At 39.7% G+C, this 26,106-nt stretch overlaps 1 pseudogene across 1 annotated transcript in view; it reads left to right on the top strand.

The window, feature by feature from the left end:
* Positions 1-19,301: 19,301 nt before the first annotated feature.
* Positions 19,302-26,106, top strand: part of LOC308278985 (E3 ubiquitin-protein ligase RNF167-like) — a 152,060-nt pseudogene continuing 145,255 nt past the window's right edge. The window contains exons 1-2 of the transcript in view: positions 19,302-19,492; positions 22,023-22,158. The product of the transcript in view is annotated as an E3 ubiquitin-protein ligase RNF167-like (transcript). The remainder of the gene's footprint in view (positions 19,493-22,022; positions 22,159-26,106) is intronic.

The following is a 26,106-nucleotide window of genomic DNA, read 5'->3' as shown; positions in this document are numbered from 1 at the left end:
AAATAAACAGCTTAGCAGATACATTACTGTTTTATCTCTGAATGAATCACCATGGAAAACCCTAGAATTTAGGCAATAGTGAAGGAAACACATCCAAAATAACAGCTCTTAAACATCTCTTTTATAAAAGGACCTTGGTAGTGGTGGTGGTGGTGGAGAACCTTGAGGACAATCTCTCTTAAGGACCTGGTTTGGGAACCACCTATTAGGTTAAAAAAAATCCTTATAATCACTTTTTTTTGCCATACTGGGGACTGGACTCAGGGGCATTCTACCTATGAGCAACACTCTCAGCCCTGTTTTATTTTTATTTTGAAACAGTCTCACTAAATTGTAGAGGGCCTCGCTAAGTAGTTGAGGGTGATCACAAACCTGCAATCTTCCTGTCTCAGCCTCCCCGTTACTGATATTATAAGCATGCACCACCATGCTCAGCTAAATCCTTTTTATTTTGATACAGGATCTCAGTTGTCCAGGGTGGCCTGAAACTTGCAATCCTTCTGCCTCAGCCTCATAGCCTTGACCAAGGTACTTTAAATCCTGTGGTACATTTGTGTGTGTGTGTGTGACTGGAGGTTGGATACAGGGGCATTCTACATCCAAACTAAACCCTCAGCACAATTTTATTTTTTGTTTTGAAACAAGGTCTCACTAGGGACCTCATTAGGTTGTTGAGGCTGGTCTTGAACCTGTGATCTTCCTGTCCCAGCCTTCCAAGTATTGAGATTAGAGAGGTGTGCTACCACACCCAGCTCATTTATTATTTTCAACAACCAAATTAATTTTTTGTATAGTGCTATGATTTAACCCAGAGGTAATCTATCTTCAAGCTACATCCCCAGCCCTATTTTTATTTTTATTTTGAAATGGGGTCTCACTAGGTCACTGAGAGTCGAAGTTGTTAAGGCTGGGCTCGAACCTGCAATCCTTCTGTCTCAGTCTCTAAGTACCGGGCTCCAATTAAATCGTTTTTAACTTTGTCTTTGCAGCTGAGAAAACTGAGGTGCAAAGAGTTTGATTTAATTTGACAGAGTAACAGAGCCTTGAAATATTGATGTCAGGATTTGAATCCAGGTGTTTTTCACTCTCAAATAGTGAACCTTACTAACATGTTATAGTACTTTACTAGTATACTAATGGTAATTTCAGTTTTTCTAAAATTTTCTTCCTCTTTTCCTATTTTCTATAATTTAAGTAATTGCTTTAATTAGAAAGCAGGTGAAAAAATTACATGACTGTCCTAGGAATAGTCATGTGATCACGTGAAATTCATGCCATATATTTCTACTACCTGATTATTGGGAAGAGCAGAACTGGTTCTACCACCTAGTTGTTTCTTTTTATATTAAAGTTATGTAGCCTTGTGAACCTTAAAATAAATCTGCATATTACTAACCAAGATAGAACTTCAAAGTAAAATAGGAAACTAAATAACATGCTCCAAAGCATAACTAAAAATGTCCTTTAAGCCGGGCGTGGAGGCGCACGCTTGTAATCCCCGCGCTTGGGAGGCAGAGACAGGAGGATCGCGCAGGTTCGAAGCCAGCCACGCTGGCTTAAGAGACCCTGTTTCCAAATAAAAATGTAAAATGAGTCTTGGAGTATAGCCCGGAGGTAGAAGGGTTTCCAGGAATCCCAGTACCACCAAAAAAAAGTCTTTTAATTAACTTCAGTATAGAGATAAGACTATCAGGGTTTTTTGTTGTTATTGTTCTATCTATAATTTGAAATCTTTGCAGCCTTTTGAAAGTATTAACCTAACCTTATATGACCAAGAATTTTTAAAACTACACCTTTCTAGAATGGGATACTTTCCAAAAAAAATTTAGCTTCAGGCCTTAGCCAGTAAACACAACTTTCAAATAGTGAGTTATCATTGATATAAGACATTAATATAGGTGCCAGCTTCTGGGGGGGTTTGTGTGCAGTTCTGGTGACGGAACCCAGGGGCATTAAACCTCTGAGCTATACCTCCAACCCTATTTTATTTTATTTTTTATTTTGAAACAGAGCCTCAGTTGCTGAGGCTGACCTCGACCTGCTTTTGAGATAGAACAGAGGACCAGGGAATAAGAGTGATTAAAACAGGCTATGTGGTTCACCTTCTGTGAGGTGGGAGGGTGGTAAGCAAAGAGAGACCTGCAGGCACCAGGAGATCAGGGCCCCACCCTACAAGATAACAATTCAAATTAAGCATTGAAATTGGTCAAAAGACATTAGTCCTTCCTCCAAGACCCAATTCTGAGAAATCATACCTCAATAAGGTTTAAAAGCCCACCTCCCAAGAGCTTTGGTGGTTATTCTCTTTTGGGGATTCCTTCTCCACCCATATTGGGAACTGTTTTGGTCTTTCATTTTCCCTGATTTAAAATAAACTTTTATATTTCTATACCCTTTGTTAGCCCTTGGACTTCATTCATGGATAGCCACTGAATGAGAACCCAATAAGAGGAGATGCCCCTGTTTCACTATCCTTCATTCTCAGCTCCTCACTCAAGTACCGGGATTCTAGGTGTGCATCATCATGCTTGGCTTAGAAATTCTGAATGAGATGAGGATGCAGGTCATAGCTAAAATGATGTAGATGTAGTGACACTGGGCAATGGGAGGAGGAAACCATTTCAGTTGGAGCAATGTGGCTAAGAGGAAGATGTTTTTTTTTCATATTTATAGGACAGGAAACAATCAGTGTGGTTGAAATAGAGTAAGTACAAAGAGTTAGCCAGTCATCAAATTATATTATGCTTGCTGGGCACAGTGGCAGACACCCGTGATCTCAATATTGAGGAAGCAAAGAAAGGAGGTTCTCAGGTTGAGGTCAGTGTGAGTTAACTTAGAGAGACTGTTTCAGAATAAAATAGAAAAAGCTTGGGATGTAGCTTAGTGGTAGAATACCTCTCAGTTCAATCCCCTGTACTACACACACACACACACACACACACACACACACACACACACGCATGCACACGCATACAAACTCACACATACACAAAGCAAGAAAGTTAGATTAGAAACAACTGCTTGATATTGCAAATCACACAGTTGCAGTATTTTTTCTAGTGTTTCTCAGTCTTGTGTAAACATGCAGAAGGCAAATGTTAAGATTTGTTCAGGATTGGTGGTTTTGTGTAGAAGGAGACTAAGAAGCCAAGAGAATCGAGGGACCCGATTTGATATTAATTTATTAATTAGTTTAATGCAATTGACAACATGACCTAGTCGATGAAAGGAAGGGACTAAAGCCAAAAAGGTTAATAGTTAATAAATTTGCAAAAAGTTGAGAAGTTAAATTAATTTAATGCAATTGACAACATGATCTTGTTTGCCAAGAGAAGACAATGAGGCCAAGAAGGTTAATAAATTTGCATTAAGTTGAGAAGTTAAGATGCCTGTGATGTCAATGATGTCAAAGAGCAAGTGCTATGTGTGATGGGGTTGCTGGAAGAATGAGTAACTGGCTAGAAAGTGAGAAAATGAAGTAAACATTTGCAAAGGAAGAGCAAGGGTTTTGTTTTTGGTAGTATTGGATTGAATCTAGGTGCATTCTACCTCTCACCTATTTTATTTAGAAGCAGGGTTTTACTAAGTTGTAAAGGGCCTCACTAAGTTGCTTGCCTCAAACCTGTGATCCTCCTGTCTCAGGCTCCCAAGTACCAGGATTATAGGAGTTTGCCACTGCAACTCCCCTCCACCCCTAGGCTAGGAGGAACAGTTCTGAATGAAGATAAAGTCCCAAGGATTGTCATGGATAAGGATATCTAAATAAAGTACAGGTAAAGGACATATGGATTGAAGAGTGAGCAATGAACCATGTTGCTGCAATTTGGGAAACCTACTCCTAAGTAAATGGGAAAATCACCTGTAATTGTAGAAAGATTTAAGATGTAAAGGGAGATTATGAACTGAGCATAAAAGATTTCAAAGAATGTTGGGAAAGTGGTAGGGATCCTGAAAGTTTAATTCCAACTGAGCATGGTGACATACACCTGTAATTCCAATACTTGGGAGCCTTAGACAGGAGGATCCCAGGACAGCCTCAGCAGTAGCACAACTCTCATCAACACAACGAGACCCTGTTTCAAAATAAAAATAAAATAGGGCTGGAGGTATAGCTCAGAAGTAGTTGCCCTTGGTTCCATCCCCATCAGAAAGAAAGAAAGAAAGAAAGAAAGAAAGAAAGAAAGAAAGAAGAAAAAAAGAAAATGTTTACTTTCTCATTATGCAATTTTAAAAATAATTAATTTCCTTCTTAGTAATCCATATCTTCGAAGGAAATGATATTATGATTTGGATTTTATCAATATGTTTGTCACTATTTAAAAGGTGGAATTTTTTTCAATCTATAAACTCATATCCTCTCCATAACTTAGTGAGACCCTGTTTCAAAATAAAGAATAAAAATAGGGCAGGGGGTATAGCTTGGAGGTTGAATGCCCCTGGGTTCCATCCCCAGACACGTGGGGAAAAAAAACTCATATATTTTAGTTCTATTAGTCTCAATACTAGATTCCATATTATTTCCTCTTTCCTTTGTTATTAAATTTTGGGGGGGTCTACTGAAGACTGAACCCAGGGGCATTCTATATCTGAGCTATATCCTCAGTCCATTTCATCATTTATTTTGAAACAGGATCTTCTTAAGTTGCTGAGGTTGTCTTAAAATCCGTTATCCTCTTCTCTCGGCCTTCCAAGTATTGGGATGACTGGTGTGTACCACCACACCCTGTTATATTAATCTTTTATTTTATAAACCATGTTCTTGGGCATCTTTAGAGATAAGGAAAAAATTAAGTCAATTTTTGAGACCTTCTATGTTTGAAAACAATCTTCATTTCATGTTAAGTACTTGATCAATAGAGTTTGCTGGGTACAGAATTATAAATGGAAAATCATTTTTCAGTTGTGATAGCATTGCTCCAAAATCTCTCAGTTCTCACTGTGATAGTTGAGTGGACCAATACAGTTCTGACTTTCACTTTTTCATATGCAACTTATTTCTTAGAGTTTTTAAGATCCTAACATTATATGATAATATGCTGAAACATAGTAAAAATGTATGTGGGTTGGGCCTCTTGCATTCTTTTGGTTGGCATAAAAGAGAAATATAGGATAAATTCACCTTCAGTTATAGGCAATATACTTGGAACAGTTCCTTGATATTTTTTCTTACCTCATTTTTATTTATTTATTTATTTATTTTTATTTTATTTTATTTATTTATTTGTGTGTGTGTGTGTGTGTGTGTGTGTGTGTGTGTGTGTGTGGTACTGAGGTTCCTGGAAACCCTTCTACCTCCGGGCTACACTCCCAGACCAAATTTTATACTTTTTTGATTTGGAAACAGGGTCTCTTAAGCGCTGGCTTCGAACCTGCGCGATTCTCCTGTCTCCACCTCCCAAGCGTGGAGATTACACACGTGTGCCACCACACCAGGCTCCAGCAAGAACATTTTTAACAACTTTCTTGTGTGTTCTTACGTTGTCTGTTTCTCTTTCTTCATTTTTCCTGTCCATTCATTTGGGCCTATATCTCACATAAGATGTTCTCACAAATTGTGTGTGTGTGTGTGTGTGTGTGTGTGTGTGTGTGTGTGTGTTTCTGAGAATTGAACCCAGGGCATTCTATTTCAGAACTACACTGCAGATCTTTTTATTTTTTACTTTTAAAGCAGGGTCTTACTAAATTGCTAAGGGCCTCACAAAGTTTCTGAGGCTGCTCTCTAACTTGATCTCAGTCTCCCAAGTACTGGGATTACAGGTGTGCGCCACCACACCCAGCCTCCCTCATCTTTTGAGGTAGTTGGTGTTTCATACTCCTGAGCCTTTCCCTGTTCTGTGACATACTTTTCACCAGCATCTCCAGCAGGCCTTTAGATATCAGTTTTTTTCGCATTTTCAATCTTTCAAAAATGCATCTCATACATTTTTGTCTCCTTTTAGGTTTCCTGTTGTTAGGTAGTTCAGTAGAGATGAGAGGGCTAGGAAAGAAATGGGACAGGGGAGGATTTGGCTAGCCTCCCTGAGAAGAGATATGGAGATTGCCCCACTCAGCTGTTGTCAAAGACTTGCACCCTTTACACTGAAGTTTTAGACATTGCTGCAAAAATTTCCAACATGTTGAATTTAATATAGTCACTTTAAGCTGTGGCAGGAAACCCAGAACTGACCACCCCAAATTACTATGCATGGGGAGCGGTGACATTTCTAGATAGCATAAGAACTCACCATGTGTCTCACTCGCTCTCCCTTTTTTTCCAGTCCTGTATTAGTCAGTTTTGTGACCTTCCTGGCAAAATCACCCAATAAAACCCTTTATGTTTACCCTATATGTGTCCCCAAGTGAAATATTTCTTTTTTTGGGGGGTGACAAGGATCAAGAGAAACTTGCTGCCCTGTGACCCTGTGTCTTTCCTTTGTCTATGCCTTTTCATTCTTCATTGTGTTTACAAGGCACAAGGTCTAGAGCTGAATTGCTTGCATTTGACTCTTTCCTGTGCCAGAGGATAGACATTTTAATTAATTAACTAGTTGATTAATTAAATTAATTTAGTTTGTCTCTTCCTTTTTTCATTAATTTTTATAGAGAAACTGTAATAATAAATGAAAGTTTCAGAGTGGAAGGAGATAGAAACTGCTCAATTGCGCTACAGGCTTTATTAAAATAAAACCTGTGTGTGTGTTGGGGGTGTCTCCAGAAAAGCTTGATGCCCATATCCCCTTACAGACTAGAAGTTTATCTCGGTTGTTTAAGGAGAGATTTTACAGGGGGGAGGGAGGAGTAGTTAGCTATTTCCAAAGAGGGTTGTTAAGGGAGATTCTACAAGGGGAGATTGATAGTTAATTCTTGCCAAGGAGGGTTGTTACACCAGGGTTGGACTTTCCTGTAAGCAGAGGGATCCAATAAGCAAGGAGCTCGTAGGGCCAGTTTTAGGCAAGACAGTGGGGACGTTTGGGAAGGAGGGGGAAGGGTGTACTGAGCAAGATTTAGGAATTTCATCTTCACAAGTTGGAGTAATTTGTTTGAGGCATTAACAATAGGAAGACCTACAGGTGGGCATGGTCATGCTCAATTGTAATCTCGGTACTTGCAAGGCTGAATCAGGAAGATTGATGATTTGAGGCCAACCCTAGCAACTTAGTAAGACTCAGCAAACAAGTAAACCCTGTATCAAAAGCAAATACTTTAAAAAGGGGCTAAGGCTATAGCATGAAGGGAGATTGACCCTGGGTTCAATTTCTAGTACCACCAAAAAAAAAAGCACCTGTATCATAGGAAGTAGTATATGTAAAATACTAAGAACAGTATGTTGTACAATGTATCTGTACAATAAATGTCAATTTTTTAATTGCTACTAACACAAGAGAGAGATAGTTCCCTGAAGGGTCCAGAAGAGTTTCCAGTGGAGAAAAGAAGGGATCTTAACTCAGGACAGACAGGGTCCCTTGCTTACCTGACTGGAAGAGATTTTAACATATTCCAGTCAGAGCCATAGACAGTCATTTTATTCAGGGAAACAGGAAATACACATTCAAGGGTTAATGGAGGTCACTAAAAATGAAAGAAACCTTTTTGAGGGGTCCATGGCTCTTCTTTTATAGGTGACTTGCTTGAGGAGTGGGTAGAATGCATTACATAAGGATGTCGTCAGTTTGATAGTCACAAACTGATTTAGCATTTAGTATGCTTTGGTCTTCTAGCAGGCCCAGATTCTAAGATGGCTTTCATTGTCTACTCAATAGTTACCTTCTTTTGTGTAATTTTTTTTGTAGATGGAATGACTAATAATAATCTAGATGATTATCATGAGTGCATTTTCCTGTTTTGTTGGGCAGATCATCTTTTCAGATCTTTTGTGTGGTTCCAGTTGTCTGAGCAACAGCTATTCATCCTGCTTAACTATTCTTGGTGGGATAATTAACAGAGAATAGTGTCCTATGGCTCCCTTCTCAGTTTTTTTGTCTAATCTATAGATGTCCCTTTTGGGGAGAGCTGACTGTGCTTAGGGTATTTAGCATAAGTTGGTGAGTAAAGATTTGTAAATTCTTCAGAAATTTGGGACTGAAAGGGCTCGCTAGGTGTGGGAATGGGGTTTATAGACTTGGCTTGAAGATTGGTGGTATTGGGGAATTTTACCACAGGCATCCATATTAAAGTGACATTTTCCTGGTCCTTCCTTTCTACTTATCTCTTTTATTTCTTCTATCCTATTTCACTACAACTATTATTATTATTTATTATCAGGGTCTGGAGAATATAACAGTAGAAGAGTGCTTGCCTGGCATGAACAAGGCCATTAAAATATATAGAGAGAGAATAATATTATTATTAAAGAGTTTCTATTGAAAGTAGAGAAAAACATGTGCATTGAACTTACTATGTTTAACCATTAGTTGTTTTTTATATGTAGATGGCTCAAGTGATAGCTGCATTATTAATTATCCTTGAAAATTTGAAGAATAGAACATAGTAATTATAGTGGAATTTGAAAAATGATATTCCATTAAGAGCCTAGAATCAAGGTTAAAAAATCAGGTACCTAAGTCACTGTGCTTCTCCACTCTTCTGAAATCATTGTCTCCTTTATACCAATCCTGGTTTCCCTTTTAATTGCAAGATGGTTTCAGTGGTTGCATATAGCTTGTACATATAAAGAAACATGAAGAGGCAGAAAGGGTGTCATATTATTCATATCATGAAGGGGGAAGAGTTGATTCCTCAACTCATGACCCACAGGGTCCTTGGCTTATACGATGAAAAAAAATTCAGCACGCACCATATAGAGACATAGATGGAAATTTATTCAAAAAAAGAGAAAATACACATTCAAGAAAGAATGGAAGCCATCCCCAGAGTGAGAGAAGCCTGTTTGAAAGTGCAGGGCTCTTATTTATAGAAGACTTTAATGAGGGGTGGACAAAAGGAGGTATGTGAGGATAACCTCAATCCCATAGTCACAAGGGATGGCTTAGGAAGTGTCTGTCATGTTTCAGGTCCTAACCTTCACCGTCTTATTACTAGGTAACTATTTTTTTAAACTGTCCAAGGACAGCAAACTACATGTAAACAGAGTATTCTCTTGTGTGATGCCCAAGGAGATTCCTCTTTTGTGCAACCTCTGGTGTCTGATAACCAACTGTAGATATTACCTAAGGATGATCCACAGTACTCAGGGTCACTTAGGAAATCATCAGAAATTTTTGTGTCTAATAGGACTTCTCACCGGCTTCCATATTAAAGTTACATTTCCCTTGGTGGAGCACACTGGTAATCCCGGTATGTGGAAGGCTGAGACAGGAGGATAAGTTTGAGACCCACCTCAACAATTTAGCAATTTAGCAGGACTATTAGCAACTTAGCCAGAAAATGTTTCAAAATAAATTTTAAAAATAGGGCTGAGGGTATAGCTCAGGGCTACAATGACCCTGGGTTCAATCCCCAGTACCACACACACACACACACACACACACACACACACACACACACTAAAAAAGTTACATTCTTTTTGTTCTCCCTTATGTCTTCTTTTTATGTATTTATTTCTTTTGTCATATGTATTTATTTCTTTTGTCATACATCAGTATCTTCTGTAGAATGAGGGCATCTTTCTTAGAAGTACCCAACAGGCCTTCATTCATCTTTCAATGGCTATAATTTATATGATTGCCCTTAATTCAATCATTATCAATAAAAATAGGAATGCAAAAATGGGCTTAGATTGATTTTTCTGATTTTCTGATTTCTCTGATTTTTCTGAGGCTGAGAATCGAAGTCTAACTGCTCAAGTCATATGGTAGGTACACAATTGGACACATATAGTCAATTATTTTAATCGTATGAATAAAGGAGGAATGAGTATTTATTAGGCAATAAAGTAGAGAATTGTTTGTGGTACTGGAGATTGAACACAGGGTGTTCTACCTCTGAGGTATGCCCCCAGCCCTATTTTATTTTTTATTTTAAAATAAGGTCTCACTAAGTTGCAGAGAGCCTCATTAAGTTGCTGAGGCTGGCTGTGAACCTATGATCCTCCCAAGTACTGGGATTACAAGAACATGCCACTATGCCTGGCTGAGAAAGTTATTTTTCAAAGTGTTCTGTGAAATCAAAATATTGAATATATCTCAAATAAAATCAAGACCTAGAAGTGTGTGTGTGTGTGTGTGTGTGTGTGTGTGTGTGTGTGTTACTGAGGATTAAACTCAAGGACATTCTACTTCTGAGCTATACCCTCAACCCTTTCTAATTTTTATTTTATTTTATTTTATTTTATTTTGAAGCCACGAGCATTATACCTCTGAGATACATCCCCAACCCTATTTTATTCTTCATTTTTAAAACAGGGTCTCCCCAAGTTGCAGAGGGCCTCACTAAGTAGCTGAGGCTGGCTTGGGAACCTCTGACTTTCTATATCAGCCTCCCAAATACTGGAATTTCAAGTGTGCACCAGCATGTCCAGTTCCTTTTTTATTTTTTGTTTTGAAACAGCATCTTGCTAAATTACTGCTCACTGGTCTCCAACCTGCAGTCTTCCTGTTTCAGCCTCCAAAGTACTTGGATTACAGGTATGCTGCATCATGCTTGTCTAATACCTATAATTTTGATGAGTATTTGGGGAAAGAAAAAAGTTAATTTCCCCAATGAATCTTTGCCTACTAAATATTCTGTAATGCCTAAGACTAGACTTATTGGTATTCAAATCAAATTGCTAGTCTAATTGAAATTTTGCTTATCACAGTGTAGCAAACAGCCAGTTTTATCATTCAGACAAAAACAGATAACACTTCTCCAACTTAACTCCTTCCTTCCCCTTCAAACAAACAGCAAAGTAATACAAATTTTACAAAAGAAGTATAACTATAGTTTGCTTTCATAAAGGAATGTCAGTACAGTTTCTTGACTTCTATCTACCCCCAAAGAGGATCTGAGAAAAGTGAAAGTCTTCCTTGCTTTCCTGCTTTCTCAGGTCCTCAGAAAAATGAATTATTATTCTCTAATTTGCCTTACATACTTTAGCAAGCTAATTACAATAACACTTTTACAGTACAGCCTGCTTAAAAAGCAAACTGTGTAAGTTGTGATAAACCTGCTGGCAATTAAGAGGCAGCAAGATGAATTATCTCCAGATGCACACGGGACTTCTTGAAGTTTCGAGAGTCACATCTGTTTCTTTAATACTTTGGTACTTTTCCACTGATTGTGGAAGCTCTTCCTGGCCCTGTTGACTTGCAGATATGTAAATGAGCCTTGCCCAAGTGTGCTTCATTTCAGGGATGGAAAGTCTCCAGGCAGAGTTACAAGAATTCATGGTACATTCACTTTCACAGCCTGAAATATGTATGCTGGATCTCATAAGTGTACTTTCAATTTTAGAGAGACATCATACAGCTTATATTTTCCAAGATGCTTTGGATTTAGGAAGAGGTGAAACTCTTTTTTTTTTTTCTATAGGCTGTACTGATAAAAAATAATGCCTCTAAATGAATGCAGCAAAGCTCAGAGTATTCTTTCTTTGAGTTCTCCACTTTTTCATTTGAGTTTCTCACAAAACACTCATATTTCTGCATTATAGTAATGTATTCAGAAAGCTATAACCTTTGCAAAGACATTATTCTTGGCATAAATACTTTATCTACATTAAAGATTAAATTATTAAAGTGATTGAAAAAAACTTTTTTTAATCCACATATACGTTCAGGTCTATGATGATCCATCATGGTTGACTCAAGCATGTTAGAAGGATTTGAGGTTTGGAGTCAGAAATGGTAGATAATTGTGCCATTAGCAGAACAGCTATTTTTACAACATAAAGAAGTCAGTCAACTATGTTTATTCATTCATATAGACATGACATTCACCCACACTGTGTCAAACACCCAGTCCCTCATAAAATAGTGGCTTCATTTTATCTCATAAACACTGCACTATGATTCCATCGATGTAAAATTTTTAGTACTTTGAACTTCTCCAATTACCAATATGAAAGCTCATTTCTCTACTCTTGAAGTTTATCACTTGAGATTATGATACATTTGTCTTATTAGCTGTTGAGAATCAAATATCTAGTACAGGAACAGAACCCGATTTATTTATTTATTTATTATTTTTTTTTTTTTTAGTACTGGGGATGGAACCCAGAGGCATTTTATCTCTGAGCTATTTTTTATTCTTTATTCTGAAATAGGATCTCCTAAGTTACAGAGGGCCTTACTAAGTAGCTGAGGCTGTCTTTGAACCACCATCCTCCTGTCTCAGCCTCCAAAGTACTGGGATTACCATAACATATGGCTTGATTTATTTTTAATTTCTGTGCACTGTAGAGCTATATGCTTATGTACAATCTATCACATTTAGCATTCATAATCATACTTGACATATAATACATTTGATATGCAATAACAAAAAATTGACAAAATTAATATTACACTTCTAGCGCAGTGTAAAATGTGATGCAAGATAGGTAAAGAAACCCAGGTGTGGAAGTGCACTCTTGTAATTCCAGAACTTGTGAGGCTGAGATAGGAGTATCACAAGTTTAAGGCCAGTCTCAGCAATGTAGTGAAGCTCTCTGCAACTTAGCAAGAATCTGTTTCAAAATACAACAATAAAATAGGGCTGAGGATGTAACTCAGAGATAGAATCCTCCTGAGTTCAATCCATTGTACCCCCTAATTTTATATGTAAAAAAATAATAGAAAAAGGATTGGAACATATGGTTTATATCCTTGATTCCAGTTGAAGCTTCTTTGACAGTATTCTACTATATGACGAGCAGCCCATACTATGGTCTGAATGTTTGTGTCCTTTCTCCCCCAAATTCACAGAATTAAAACCTGCTCTCTAACATGGAGGTATAAAAGGTGAGGACTTTGGGAGATGAATAGGTCTCTAGTGTCCCCTGCCTTATGAGTAGAATCAATGCTTTTAGAAAAGAGGCCTAAGGGAGCTCTTTCACCCCCTGCACCCAGTAAGGATGAAACAGTAAGTCTCTATCTGGGAAGCTAAGGGGAGGGCCCTCACCAAATCTGCTGTCATCTTGGTCTTGAATTTCTCATCCTCTAAAACTGAACCGGGACAGGCATGGTGTCACATGTATGTAAATGTATGTAACCCCTGTAATTGGGAGAGTAAGACAGAAAGATCACAGGCTTGAGGACAGCCTCAACAAGTAGTGAGACTTTCATCAACCTAGCCAGACTTTGTTTCAAAATAAAAAATAATAGGGCTGAAGGTATAGCTCAGAGGTAGAATATACCTGTGTTCAATCCCCAGTAGCAATAAGTGAGCAAATAAATAAATAAATAAATAAATAAATAACAGTAAATTTGTGAGGGTTTGTTGTTGTTGTTGTTGGTGGTGGTGGTACTGAATATTGGACCCAGGGACATTATGCCTCTGAGCTGCATCATCAAACTTTTTTTGAGACAGGGTCTTAATAGTTTTCTGAGAGTCTTGCTAAAGTTGTTGAGGCTAGCCTCAAACCTGTGGTTCTGCCATCTCATCCTCCCAAGTACTGGAAATACAGTTGTACACCACCACTTGTGGTTTATCTCGTCCTCTTCTAAGTGCTATAAAATCTTTATAATGTAAAATCTATAACATTTCACATGTCAAATGCCCCAGTGAAAAGTATTCTGAGCACCTCCAACTGCCTGCCACCATAAAATCACTATAGTGAATATCCTTGAGCATGTTCCCTTGTGTACATTTGTGAGAATGTGTAAGCTGGGTGACATAGGACACTTACATGCAGTTTGATTACATGGCTCCTTCCTGTAATCCCAACACTTTGGAGGCTGAGATAGGATGAGCACGGGTTCAAAGTCAGCCTCAGCAACTTAGCAATATCCTGTTTCAAAGTAAAAAATATGATTTGGGGGTGTAGCTTAAAGGCAGAGTATCCCTGGATTCAATCCCCAGTACCAGGAGAAAGCAAAGAGACTCTTTCTGAGGTAGGATAAGAGAAATAAAATATTAGGTAGAAGGAAAATGAACTGAGAAGAAAAGGGAAAATTATTTTTAAAATCTAGAAACTTCATATTTGTTAATTTCACGGTACCGGGTCTGTTCTATCCTAATTATAATGTCCCCTCTCCCCACCTGAGATTGCTGAGATGCTTAGTAAGCAAAGGAAATGGCCCTCTTTCTCCCTTGGAATATATAAGGGATCCTGGAGCCGAGGGATTAGCAAACTTTTTCTGTAAAGGAACAGAGATAAGTATTTAGACATTTCAAGCTGTGTAGAGTCTTTATATTATCTCTTTTCCCCCCTTCTTCTTTATAAAAATGTAAAAAACATTCTTATCTTGCACTCTTATTATTATAAGATATTATTATCCACTCAGAGGTCTGATCTGGCCCTACATGCCCGCCCACTAGTAGCAGATAATTCACTTCTCTGGTTTTGGTCAGTGAAATGGATATAAAGTGAGTACTGAGCCGAGCATGGTGGCACATGCTTGTAATCCCAGCATTTGGGAGGTTGAGACAGGAGGATCCAGGTTCATGGACAGCCTCGACTACTTAGTGAGGCCCTTAGCAACTCAGGGAGAGCCTGTTTCAAAATAAAGAATAAAAAAATAGGGCTGAGGGTGTAACTCAGAAGTGGAATTCCCCTGGGTTCCATCCCCAGTACCTTCCCTCGAAAAATAAAAAAAAATAAAATTTACAAAAATAGAGTACTGTTTCAAGTCCTACTTCTCAATTAGTTAGGCTACCTCCCCCATTATTTGTTAACTTTGGGGTTTTCTTGTCAGAAAAATTCCTGCTGAACAATTCATTCAGTTGTCTTGTGTGATTTCTACATTTTTCTTGTTCATTTTTATTAGATTTTTATATATTGGCTAGTAACTCATTGTTAGTTTGGGGCACTTCATGCTTCTTTGTGGGGAGCCATTACGGTTTTCCCCTTTAAGAATACTTCTGACTGTCCTTTGCCCAGAGCCAATAAGGTTTGGGGTCATGGAAAGTTCAATGTCTGAGAGAAGCTCAGGTGGAATTGATTGGTATGACCGTTAAGCGCACAGGTGGTGACGGCGCAGGCTTGATTGGTTTGACCGTTACGCACATAAGTGGTGACGTCATGAAGGTTGGGTGACCGGGAGCGGTATAAATAGGACGAGAGCGATAAAACCAGGATCGGTCAGTAGAGATATCGACCCGGGGGTGTACTGCCGATCCTTCCATGAGAGAATGAAGTATTCTATGAATAAAATTCATTGACTAAAATTCTTTTCATCCTCACTCCTCTCTTCAGAACCCGGACTTTGGCCGGCTGGCTCTGGCACTTCTTTTTCTAGTCAGCTTTCTGTTCATAAATATTATCCATGATGCCTTTCGGTGGGTGACAGAAATGCTCCATTTTGATGTGTTTTAAGACCTATGTAACAAACTCAGCTATAAACAGATGGAGTGAACCAAAACAGAGAGCCGCTGTGCACTGAACTGCATCTTCAGAGGCTGAAGGGCCATTTGGCAGTGTCACCATGCTATAAAATCACAGGCGTTAGGTATGTGTGTGGGAAAGGACATGATGGTCTCTTTCAATCCTGAAATTAGTTCACATGTAAAAATTGCAGATTGTGGTCAATATTTGGAAATCACAGGATTTCGGCAGTAGACGAGATATTAGTGATTTTTACAATCTAGACTTCTAATTTCCCCTGGCCAGAAACAGAGCCCAGAAAAGAGGAGGTACTTAACACAAATTTTTCTCAGTTAGTTGGTGGCAGAGGCTGTACCCAAATTTCTTGCTTTACAGTCCACTGCCCTTTCCATTACCTCCAGGTAAATTCTAAATTGAATGGTTCAGCGGTGAACATTTGAGGTGGTTCCAGAGGGAAGAGCACATCACTGAGGTAGAAAAAGTATGCAGAAATGGACGTCTACCAGCTTTCTTAGGATTGACTAGTTCATGGGAAATGTTAGTGCTTATTTATTTTTGTGGTACTGGGATTGCACCCAGGAACATTGTACCTCTGGGCTATGCTCGTATCTCTATTTTTTTTTTTTTTTTTGAAACAGGGTCTCACTAAATTGCTGAGAACCTCATTAAGTTACTGTGGCTGACCTCCAACCTGTGATCCTCCTGTCTCAGCCTCCAAAGTACTGGAATTACAGGTGTGCCCCACCATGCTCAGCTTGCTGTCACTTTTATAACTCCTCATAATACATATGTGTTGTTGCCATTTCCATAAATAATAGTAAAGTCATTGTTCATATTTTCCCTCCCCCATTATGATGTTGCATTTAGACTTTTCCCATGTACTTCAGGCAATAATGGTACCGTCATTTCCTCTGTAATGCCAGATACTAAACGCTACAGAGCCTTTCAAGCTGAGCTCAGACTGTGAACTAAAACACTATGGAAGCTTCATCATCATGCATTCCCAGAGAGCCACTGGGCTGCTGACCAGCTGCCATTGCCTGGTTCCTTTAAATTAGAAGTCCAATCCTTTTGCACAGTATTTAGTGACAAATCCTTTCAAGAACTGTGCCACATCATCTACTCTAATAGAAAAGCTTAGAGAAAAATATGGAGTTGCTTAAAGCCTATGCCACTCCAGGTAAAATCATCTTACTTCAGTGAGACCTTATTTAGATCTACCCTGATGCTACTAAGGAAAGAGTTGTTTAGATAAGTTGCGCTATCCACCATAGATCTCACACTATTTAGGGGTGTGACACAATGATAGATCACGAAATAAGACTCTGGGCTCCTTTCTGAGAGGTTATATAAACAATACAAAATAACTTTTCTTGGTACTGAACTTTGAGCCCGTGGACAATCTATCTCTGAGACACACACCTAGCCCTACTTTTTTTTTTTTTTTGGTACTGGGGGTGGAACCCACGGGCTTTAAATACCTATTTATACTTTATTTTGAAACAGGGTCTCATCAAGTTTCTGAGAGCCTCACTCAGTAGCTGAGGCTGGCTTTTGAACCTATGTGATCCTCCTGTCTCAGCCTCCCAAACGCTGGGATTACAAGCATGCGCCACCACGCCTGGCCCTAGCCTTACATTTAAATGTTTTATTTGGAAACAGGACATCACTAGGTGGCTGAGGTTGTCATCGAACCTTTGATCCATCTGTCTCAGTCTCCCAAGAACTGGGATTACAGGTGTGTACCACCTCACCTGGCTACCAAACAAGTCATAAACCATTTTGATGCTGATATATACAATTTCCAAAAATAGAGATTTTTATAGTTGTAGAGGGTCAGAGACAGGAGGTTAATAGGCTAGAAAACACAATTGTAATAGTATAGGGTAGCTATACTTTGAGTGGGACTTCTAGGCACACAGATGGCGGCCCAGTTAAGATGCGCTAGACGTTCTTTCCTCAGTAGCAATATCCCCAGAATTACTTGCTTCCTTTTCTGAGCAGCACAGTGGGAGATTTCACTGTTTTCTCTCAGGCCTTTTCCAAACTTGACAGCTAAGTGGAAAGTATAAAGGTCACATCCACAGCCTTTGTTCGGCCGCAGTTCTTCTCTCTGGCCTACGTACTTCTGCAATGTGTCCAGCAATCCTGAACAAGATTCTCTACTATGCATCTTGAGTACGCCATATGTTCTAACAAAATGGCTAAGTGCTGGAAAAGTTCAGAATGACTTAGAACATTTTTTTGGTGGTACTGGGAGTTGAACCTAGGAGTGTTCTACTTCTGAGCTATACCCCAGCCCAATTTGTTGCTAAGTAGTTGAGGCTGTCTTTGAACCCGTAATCCTCCTCTCTCAGCCTCCCAAGTATTATAGGTGTGTGTCACTGCACCAGGCTAGAACAATTGTGTGTGTGTGTGTGTGTGTGTGTGTGTGTGTGTGTGTGTGGTATTGAGGAGATAGAAAGGAAATAGGCAGATAGGGAAAAGGCCTCGGTAGAAAAGAAGCTAATTTCCTGAGTTCCCTGAGGGGCAAAAAATGCCTGAAACTCCAAAGGCTCAGAGATAAGAAGGCCAGAGCTTCACAAAGCCATCCTGAGTTTCCTGAGAGACAACAGATACCTGAAACTCCAAAGGTTCAGAGATAAGAAGATCAAAGCTTCACAAAGTCATCCTGAGTTTTTCTAACCAACAAACCCACCGAACAAGTCTGGAAAGGAGACCCTTCAAGGGACTTGCAAATGTCCTATGCAAATTCTCCTTGGAATCCCAAAGGACTTACAAATGCCCTATGCAAATTCTCCTTGGAATCCCAAAAGTCACCCTAACCACAAACGGACTTGCAAGCGGTCAGGCATCGGCCAATCAGATGGCAAAAGTGGGGGACTTTCCTGCTCGGGACCCCCTCCCCTTTTGGGGAGCTGTTCTCTCTCTCACAGGTCGTGTTGGCCCTGAGAGAAGGCAGAGTGCATCTGAGGGCACGTGGCTCGGGCGACTCTCGAGTAGTGACCTGAAGGCCTCTGCTGGACATCATGGCTGGGCAGGCCCCTAGGGGTGACCTGTACCTCTTTTCTGGCAGATCGCGTGGACCCTGGGAGAAAGTAGTTTGCAACTGATGGGCACTTGGCTCGGGCAACACTCGGGTAGTGACCCTGAAGACAGCTACTGGACCCCGGAGTTCCGACCGCCCCTATGGGGTGTTCGGCCACTTTTCTCTATTCCCTTCTGGCAGATCGCATGGACTCCAGAAGAAAGCAACCTGCACCTGAAGGCAGTTCGGCTTGGGCTACTCTCAAGTATTGTCCTGAAGGCAGCTGCTGGACCCAGAGTCCCAGCCCCTTTGGGGGTGTTCAGCCACCCTTGCCCCATTCCCTGCTGCTTTCAATAAACCTTTTACTCCCCTTCCTGAGGTCTGTGGGTGTCACTCTTCGCTCTCTGTAGACAAGAACTTGCAAGAAACCCCCGTTTCAGTATTTGGGATTGAACGTAGGGGCATCCTACTTCTGAGCCACACCCCAGCCCTATTTTTTAAATTTTTTGAAACAAGTTCTTTCTAAGTGGCTGAGGCTGGACTTATACCTGCAACCCTCTTCTCTCAGCCTCCCAAGTACTAGGAGGCTACAGGCATGTGCTACCATACCTAGCTAGAACAATTCTTTGTACTATGTCTACTCTTTTCTCAGTGTTTTAACTTTTGACTTGACTACCTGCTATGCTGAAGCTGTTTCTGTCTCCTTTTTTCCCCCACAAAGAATAACTGTTACGGGCTGGAATAGCTTTCCTCCCCACCCCTGCCCCCAGCATTACACCTGTTTCAGTTATACTCTTTGTCTTTGCTGTGTAGCCTAAGGACACAATTTAAACACCCTGCTTATTTTTTTTCTGCAAGCCAAAACATATTCCTTGCTTGAATGAAGAGGAAATGAGAAAAGGGAGGGTAGGAGAAGAAAATCTGTCTACAGCACGCCTTCCTCAGGCAACAAATGGCATATCTGAGGAGTCAGAGCTAGAAAGGAATGCAGGAGAGCACACTGGTAGCTCCCTTCTGGTTCAACAATATAAACTCAGTTCTTTGCAGAAGCTGAAAGAGCTGACCAGTGACAAGTTGTCATGGTAGCAGAGTGAAGGTACACTGTCTTTCCTGTTGTCAATCAAAGGAGGTGCTGTATATGATACAGTTAATATGCCATCTCTACTATCCTCCACTAGTACACTAATTTACTATTAGAAAGGTAGCACCCAGCTGGTCCTGGTGTAGCATGCCTGGAATCCGGGTACTTGGGAAGCTGAGATAGGAGAATCAGAGTTTCGAGACCAGCCTCAGGAACTTGGTAAGGTTGTCAACAACCTCGCAAGACCCTGTTTCCAAATAAAAAATAAAATAGGGGTGTAGTCTGGAGATAGAAGGCCGCTAGCTTCCATCCTGAGCAACACACACACACACAAAAAGAAAGGGGATACCCAATCCAGATGTGGTGGCACATGCTTACTAGTTGGGAAGCTGAGACAGGAGGATCACAGGTTGGAGGCCAGCCTCAACAATTTGGCAAGACCCTGTTTCAAAATAAAATTAAGGCCGGGCGCAGTGGCACGCGCTTGGGATGCGGAAACAGGAGGATCGCGTAGGTTCGAAGCCAGCCGTGGTGGCTTAAGAGACCCTGTTTCAAAAACTGTTATGTGAGATTATCATTTTTAATTTTGGATAAATTTCTATAATACTAGAAGTCAACTACTAAGCCAAGCATAGGAGGGGGGATAGGGAGAGAACGGGGTGGGGATTGGGTGGGGGCTGACTGGGCAATGTGTGCATGTATGTCTACAAAAGTATGTATCCCACTATGATGTATGAATACAGTGCACCAATTAAAAATAAATATGGAAAAAAAATAAAAAATAAAGTGCAAAAAAAAAAATATATATATATATATATATATAATAGGTGTCTATGAGTGTAGCCCGGAGGTAGAAGGGCTTCCAGGAACTCCAGTACCACCAAAAAATTAAAATTAAAAATAAATTAAATTAAATTAAAAGGTCAGAGGGTGTAGTCTAGAGGTAGAATGAAACTCTGGGTTTCATTCTCAATACCAGAAAGAAAGGGAGAAAGAAAGAAAAAGAGAGAAAGAAAGGGTAGGAAGGACCCATTTGCCACAGTTTCCATTTCATCTTTCAGATTGCCAACACCCTGCTCTAACTCATCAAAAGTATGGGTGAAGCCTAGGTGGATACTGAGACGGTACAGTGAGCAGGTGTACTGAGGGGTACAGTGAGCAGGTGTTTCATCCCCTGCAGAATAGGGTACTAGGCATGATGCGACTACTGCAACAAACTGAGATGCCCATTAGATAAGTAATTGTAAAGAACAAGATCCAGAATAGCACAAAACAGGTTAAAAAGCTAAAAAGAGTTAGTTCCTCAGAAAAGGGCTGCTTGGTTGGTTCCTAAAAGTGTCATGTAAATAAAATATTTAAAAGCAATAGGTATATATCTCTGCATGTCAACTAATCACAAAATGCCACTTCTATAATTTGCGCTTGCTTGCAAAATTAGCCCCCCAAACCACCTGCGAGCAGTACCAGCCTATAAAATGTATGGTCTTTAAAACCGAGGCACTGCTCTCTGCTCGGTGTGCTGATTGTGGTTGCACTCACCTTGGCTAATAAATCTTTTACCTCTTAAACGATTTTTAGTCTCTGTTTTGTGTTGGGCGATATCAGTAATAAAATCTTCATTATACCAAACATGAGTCCCACAGGGACCCCCTTATCTCCATACATATTCAAAGAAAAACTAGGGCCGGGCGTGGTGGCGCACGCTTGTAATCCCTGCGCTTGGGCGGAGGAGACAGGAGGATCGCGCAGGTTCGAAGCCAGCCACGCTGGCTTAAGAGACCCTGTTTCAAAAATATAAAATAGGTCTGAGAGTGTAGCACGGAGGTAGAAGGGCTTCCAGGAACCCCAGTACCACCAAAAAAATAAAGAAAAAATAAAGAAAAACTAGGAATGAGAAAATGATATGTTTATTGAGGTATGTCTTATGTTATGACTTGAGATCCTGAATAAAACAGAGGTAATCCCCATCATCTAAGATGAAATGTTAAAATTGTATAATAAACTGTCAAAAATATGATCGTGTTCTGGGTGTGGAAGTACAGGCCTGTAATCCCAATAATTGGAGGCTGAGACCAGAGGATCACAGGTTGGAGGCCAGCCTCAGGAATTTAGCAAGACATTATTTCAAAATAAAAATAAATTAGGACTGGGGATATAGCTCAGAGGTAGATATATCTGGGTTCATTTTATTTCTGAGCTATGGCCCCAGTTTTGTTTTTTTTTTTTTTTTTTTTTTAATTTGGAAACAGGATTTCACTAAATTGCTAAAGCTGGCCTCCAATCTGTAATCCTCCTGTCTCAGCCTCCCAAATACTAGGATTACAGGCATGCACCATGGCACCTGGCATCAAATCCCATTTTCACCATTATGGTTGATTGTTCAGTCCCTACTAACCTCCATCTCAAAATAAAATCTGCAGTTGCAATACCCTACTGGATATTTCATGTGAGGAAACAGGGGTGGTAATCTTCTTCCTTTTTTTGAAATTCAAATAAAGCCTTAAAATTATATTCCCCCCTTTCCATTTCAGTGAACTGATGTTCCACTTGGTATCCATTAAGTCCCAAGTTGACATTTCCACTGACCACAAGGCTGGATTTCAGTCTCCAAATATGACCCTGCAGTGCATCATGCATTGTCGTCCGCTCACAGGAGAGAAGCAAACTGTAAATATTTCACTCAGTGGGATGATCATGTGGTTAGAACATTAGAGCCAAGTGATGTGTACTCTCAGGTACTTGACATTATAACTGCAGTGCAAATCAACAAGTGTTTATTGGGTAATTGTATGTCTAGCATGGTATGATGGCTGGTCTTTACACAATACTTGATATAGCCAGAATGGATAGAAGAGATTTCTCTGAGCACAGTTCCTTCGGATGCATTTCCTCCGTCAGCCTATTATTTTACAATTGGATCCTTTGCTTTGGATCATTAAGAAATGTTGGGCCGGGCGTGGCGGCGCACTCTTGTAATCCCAGCACTGGGGAGGCTGAGACCGGAGGATCGCGGTTCGTGGACAGCCTCAGCCACTTAGTGAGGCTCTTCGCAACTCAGGGAGACCCTGTTACAAAATAAAGAAAAAAAATAGGGCAGGGGATGTAGCTCGGAGGTCAAATGCCCCTGGGTTCCATCCCCAAGCCCTCAAAAAAAAAAAAAAAAAGAAAAAGAAAAAAGAAAAGAAAAAGAAATGTTGGTGTTTCAGTTTCTCTGAGGATAATCCAGAGATCCTGGATATATAGAAAACAAAACAACATCTTAGTTATGGTGAGGCAGGACAGGGGCCCTAGTTACAAGAGAGATTAAAAAAGGCCATCTGAGCTGCCCATGGTGGTGCACGCTTGTAATCCCAGTACTTGAGAAGCTGAGACAGGAGGATCGCAGGTTCCCAGCCAACCTCACCTATTTAGTGAGGCTCTCTGCAACAGGGGTGTAGCTCAGAGGTAGAATGATCCTGGGTTTTATCTCCAGTTCCATGAAAAAGGCTGCATTGCCTTCGGTGGGGTCAGGGGAGGTGAGCATGGAGGTGAGAGACAGGTCAGGTGAGAGACAGATCAGGGCTCACCAAATCACAAGATAGCAATTCAAATTAAAGATTGCAGTTGGTCAAAGGACATTAGTCCCCCGAAGACCCAATTCCGACCAATCATAAAAGAGGTAATTTGGAGTCTTCATGAGGCTTAAAAGCTCACTTCCCAAGAGCTTCAGTGGATATTCTCTTTCAAAGATTTTCTTCTCCATCCATGTATGTGTGGGGAGAGGGGAGCTGCTTTTTTTGTCTTTTATCTTGTCCTGATTTAAAATAAATTTTCATGTTTCCATACCCTTCATTAGTCCTTCAATTTCTTTTATTAAAATTCACTAAACAAGAGGAGACACCTCCATTTCAGTAGTTAGTGGGAAAAACAAGTCAGAATTGGATTTATCAAACCAGGCATGGTGGCACACATCTGTAATCCCAGTACTTGGGAGGCTAAGACAGGAAGATCAAAATTGACAAAAATATTCTCCCATTCTGTTGGCTCTCGATTGAGGTTCTTGACAGTTTCCTTTGCTGAACAGCAGCTCTTCAGTTTCATGCAGTTCCACGTATTGATTCGCCTTTTAATTTGTTGTGCCTTTGGGGTCTTGTTGAGAAAGTGTTTATCTGTGCCTATGTGTTGCAGTGTTGGACCTATGTCCTCTTCAAGGAGCCTCAAGGTCTCTGGTCTGATTTCCAAGTCTTTGATCCATCTTGAATTGACTCTTGTGCAGGGTGAAAGAGTGGGATTAATTTCCATTATTTTTTTTTTGCATATGGTCAACCAGTTTTGCCAACACCATTTGCTGAATAGACTATCTTTTTTCCAGTGTATGTTTATGGCCCCTTTGTTGAATATCAATTGGATGTAAGTGTGTATATTTCTTTGAGTCTTCTATTCTGCTCCTTTTGTCTATGTACCATGCTGTTTTTATTGCAGTGGCTTTGTAGTATAAAGTCACGTATTGTGATTCCTCCTGCATGGTTTTTGTTGCTGAGATCTACTTTGGCTATTCTTGGTTTTTTGTTGTTCCAAATGAATTTGAGGACTGATTTTTCTATGTCTGTAAGGAATTATCTTGGTAACTTAATTGGTGTTGTGTTGAATCTGTAGATTACTTTTGGGAGGAAAAGAGACTAGTTTGAAGAATAATCTGAAATTGGAGCCACACATATATGGCTTGATATGTGAAAGTACTATATAATAGAGGAAGGAGATTATAATATTTTTAATAAATCATGTTGAATCAATTGGATAGCCATATGTGAAAAATAAATTTTGATTGCTTCAATGTAACATACTTAAAAAAATGAATGCTTTCTTGAAAGATTATATATTTAAATGTAAAATATAAAACAATGACGTTTATAGAACTATGCTATCCAATATTATCACAACATATTGGATATCACAGCCACATGACTTAAATTTAAATTAATACAAGCCAGGTGTGGTAGCACATGTCTGTACTTTGGAGTCTGCAACAGGAGGACAGCAGGTTGGAGGTCAGCCTCAGCAACCAAGCGAGAGACTCTCAGGAACCTAGCAAGACCTTGTTACAAAATAAAAATGGTGCTACCACATCTGGCTTGATTTGTTTTTAAAGAAAGTTATATCACCTCTTGCATAACTGTTTTTCATCTGACAATATTTCATTATTTATTTATTTTGCCCAGTCCTTCTCTGATCTTGAAAAGGCCAATGTTTACTGCAGTGATCGTGATATGAGATATTTATCTGAGATGCCTGAATATCAATGACTGCACCTTTTGAGATTCGTTGTCCAGGTTTTGTATTCCAGGGTGCAATTTCACTTACTCATTTGTATTCTAATTTTATAACACATAGTAGTCTAGAGAATGAACCCTTGGTAACACTACACAATTTGGATTGTAAGAGATATTTATGACCCATTCATTTTCATAGTTTCTGTAAGAAAATGCCTGTTGTGTAAAAACAACCAGGGTAGCTTACTGATACAAATACCCGGAAAGGTCCCAAGGCTCTTCATTACCTGCCATGTCCGTGTCCAAATCATAATTGCAGGTAAGTCAAAGCCAGAATTCTTAGAGGGGTTCTCTCAGGGTTATGTTTCCTCTCTTAAAATTTAAAACAATACAGAGCATTGGTTGAGAAACATCTGTGGAGCAATTACTTCCCCAGAGATACAAAGGATGGGATGGGTAGACTTAGTAATTAAGGAGCAAGAGATTTCTAAATTTGGAATGAACAGTATAAATGGGGAAAAAAGACTACAGGTTATGTGGATCAGTGTATGGGGGAAATGGAGAAAGGCTTCTGTGTAGGATCCAAATTGGAGAATGTTTAAAAAGGTCAGAATTAGATGGTAAAAAGCTTGAATGTAAAACTAAGTCACTTGTTTTATCCTATGGGCATAGAGGAGCCCCGAGTGCCATCTGCAATTTACTTCTTTTCAGAAAAGCAGCATTTCATGTCCTATTATTTAGTATAAAATGCCGATCTTCATTTGGAAGCGCAACTTGAGTTTACCTATGAGCTTGACTATCCATGGTGATGTACAACATTCAATTTTCTCACTGTGAATTCTCATGAAGAATGAAATTGAGTTATATCTCTGTATTTAGAAGTGGTAACTGCGTCATCTGGATCTTTAAGTAGTTATGCTGATACTCATCACCAATAACTTTTATTACATTCCAACATTGCATAAAGGCAAGTATAAAACACAATGTGGCAAGATAGAACTTCCCATGGTTGATGTTAATTGGAGGGTTTTGAAGTAAATTAGAAAACTGTTAACCTCTTTGGTTGGACTTTGCCTTTGGTGTGAATCATAAGAGACTAATATTTAAGAGAGATCTAAGACCTTTGATAGCAGAGACTAGGACATATTTATTCTACTATTGTCCATATCTAGTATATAACTATATACCTGATACGTGTTTAAAAGCTAAACAAAAAAAGCTGGGTGTGGTGGCTTCTTCCTCAGTATGATTTCACTTCCTGTCCACTTTAGTCGCACAGTGGCACTTCAACATGGTTATCGCTAACACCCACTGTTAAGACATGATAATTATTACAATGTATGATCTAAAGTGGACAAGAAAAAAG

Source organism: Muscardinus avellanarius (assembly GCF_963383645.1).
Source record: "Muscardinus avellanarius genome assembly, chromosome: X".
In the NCBI taxonomy this organism is placed as follows: Eukaryota; Metazoa; Chordata; class Mammalia; order Rodentia; family Gliridae; genus Muscardinus; species Muscardinus avellanarius.
Note: the sequence above shows the minus strand (reverse complement) of the source record. Positions and strands in the feature narration are given on the sequence as shown.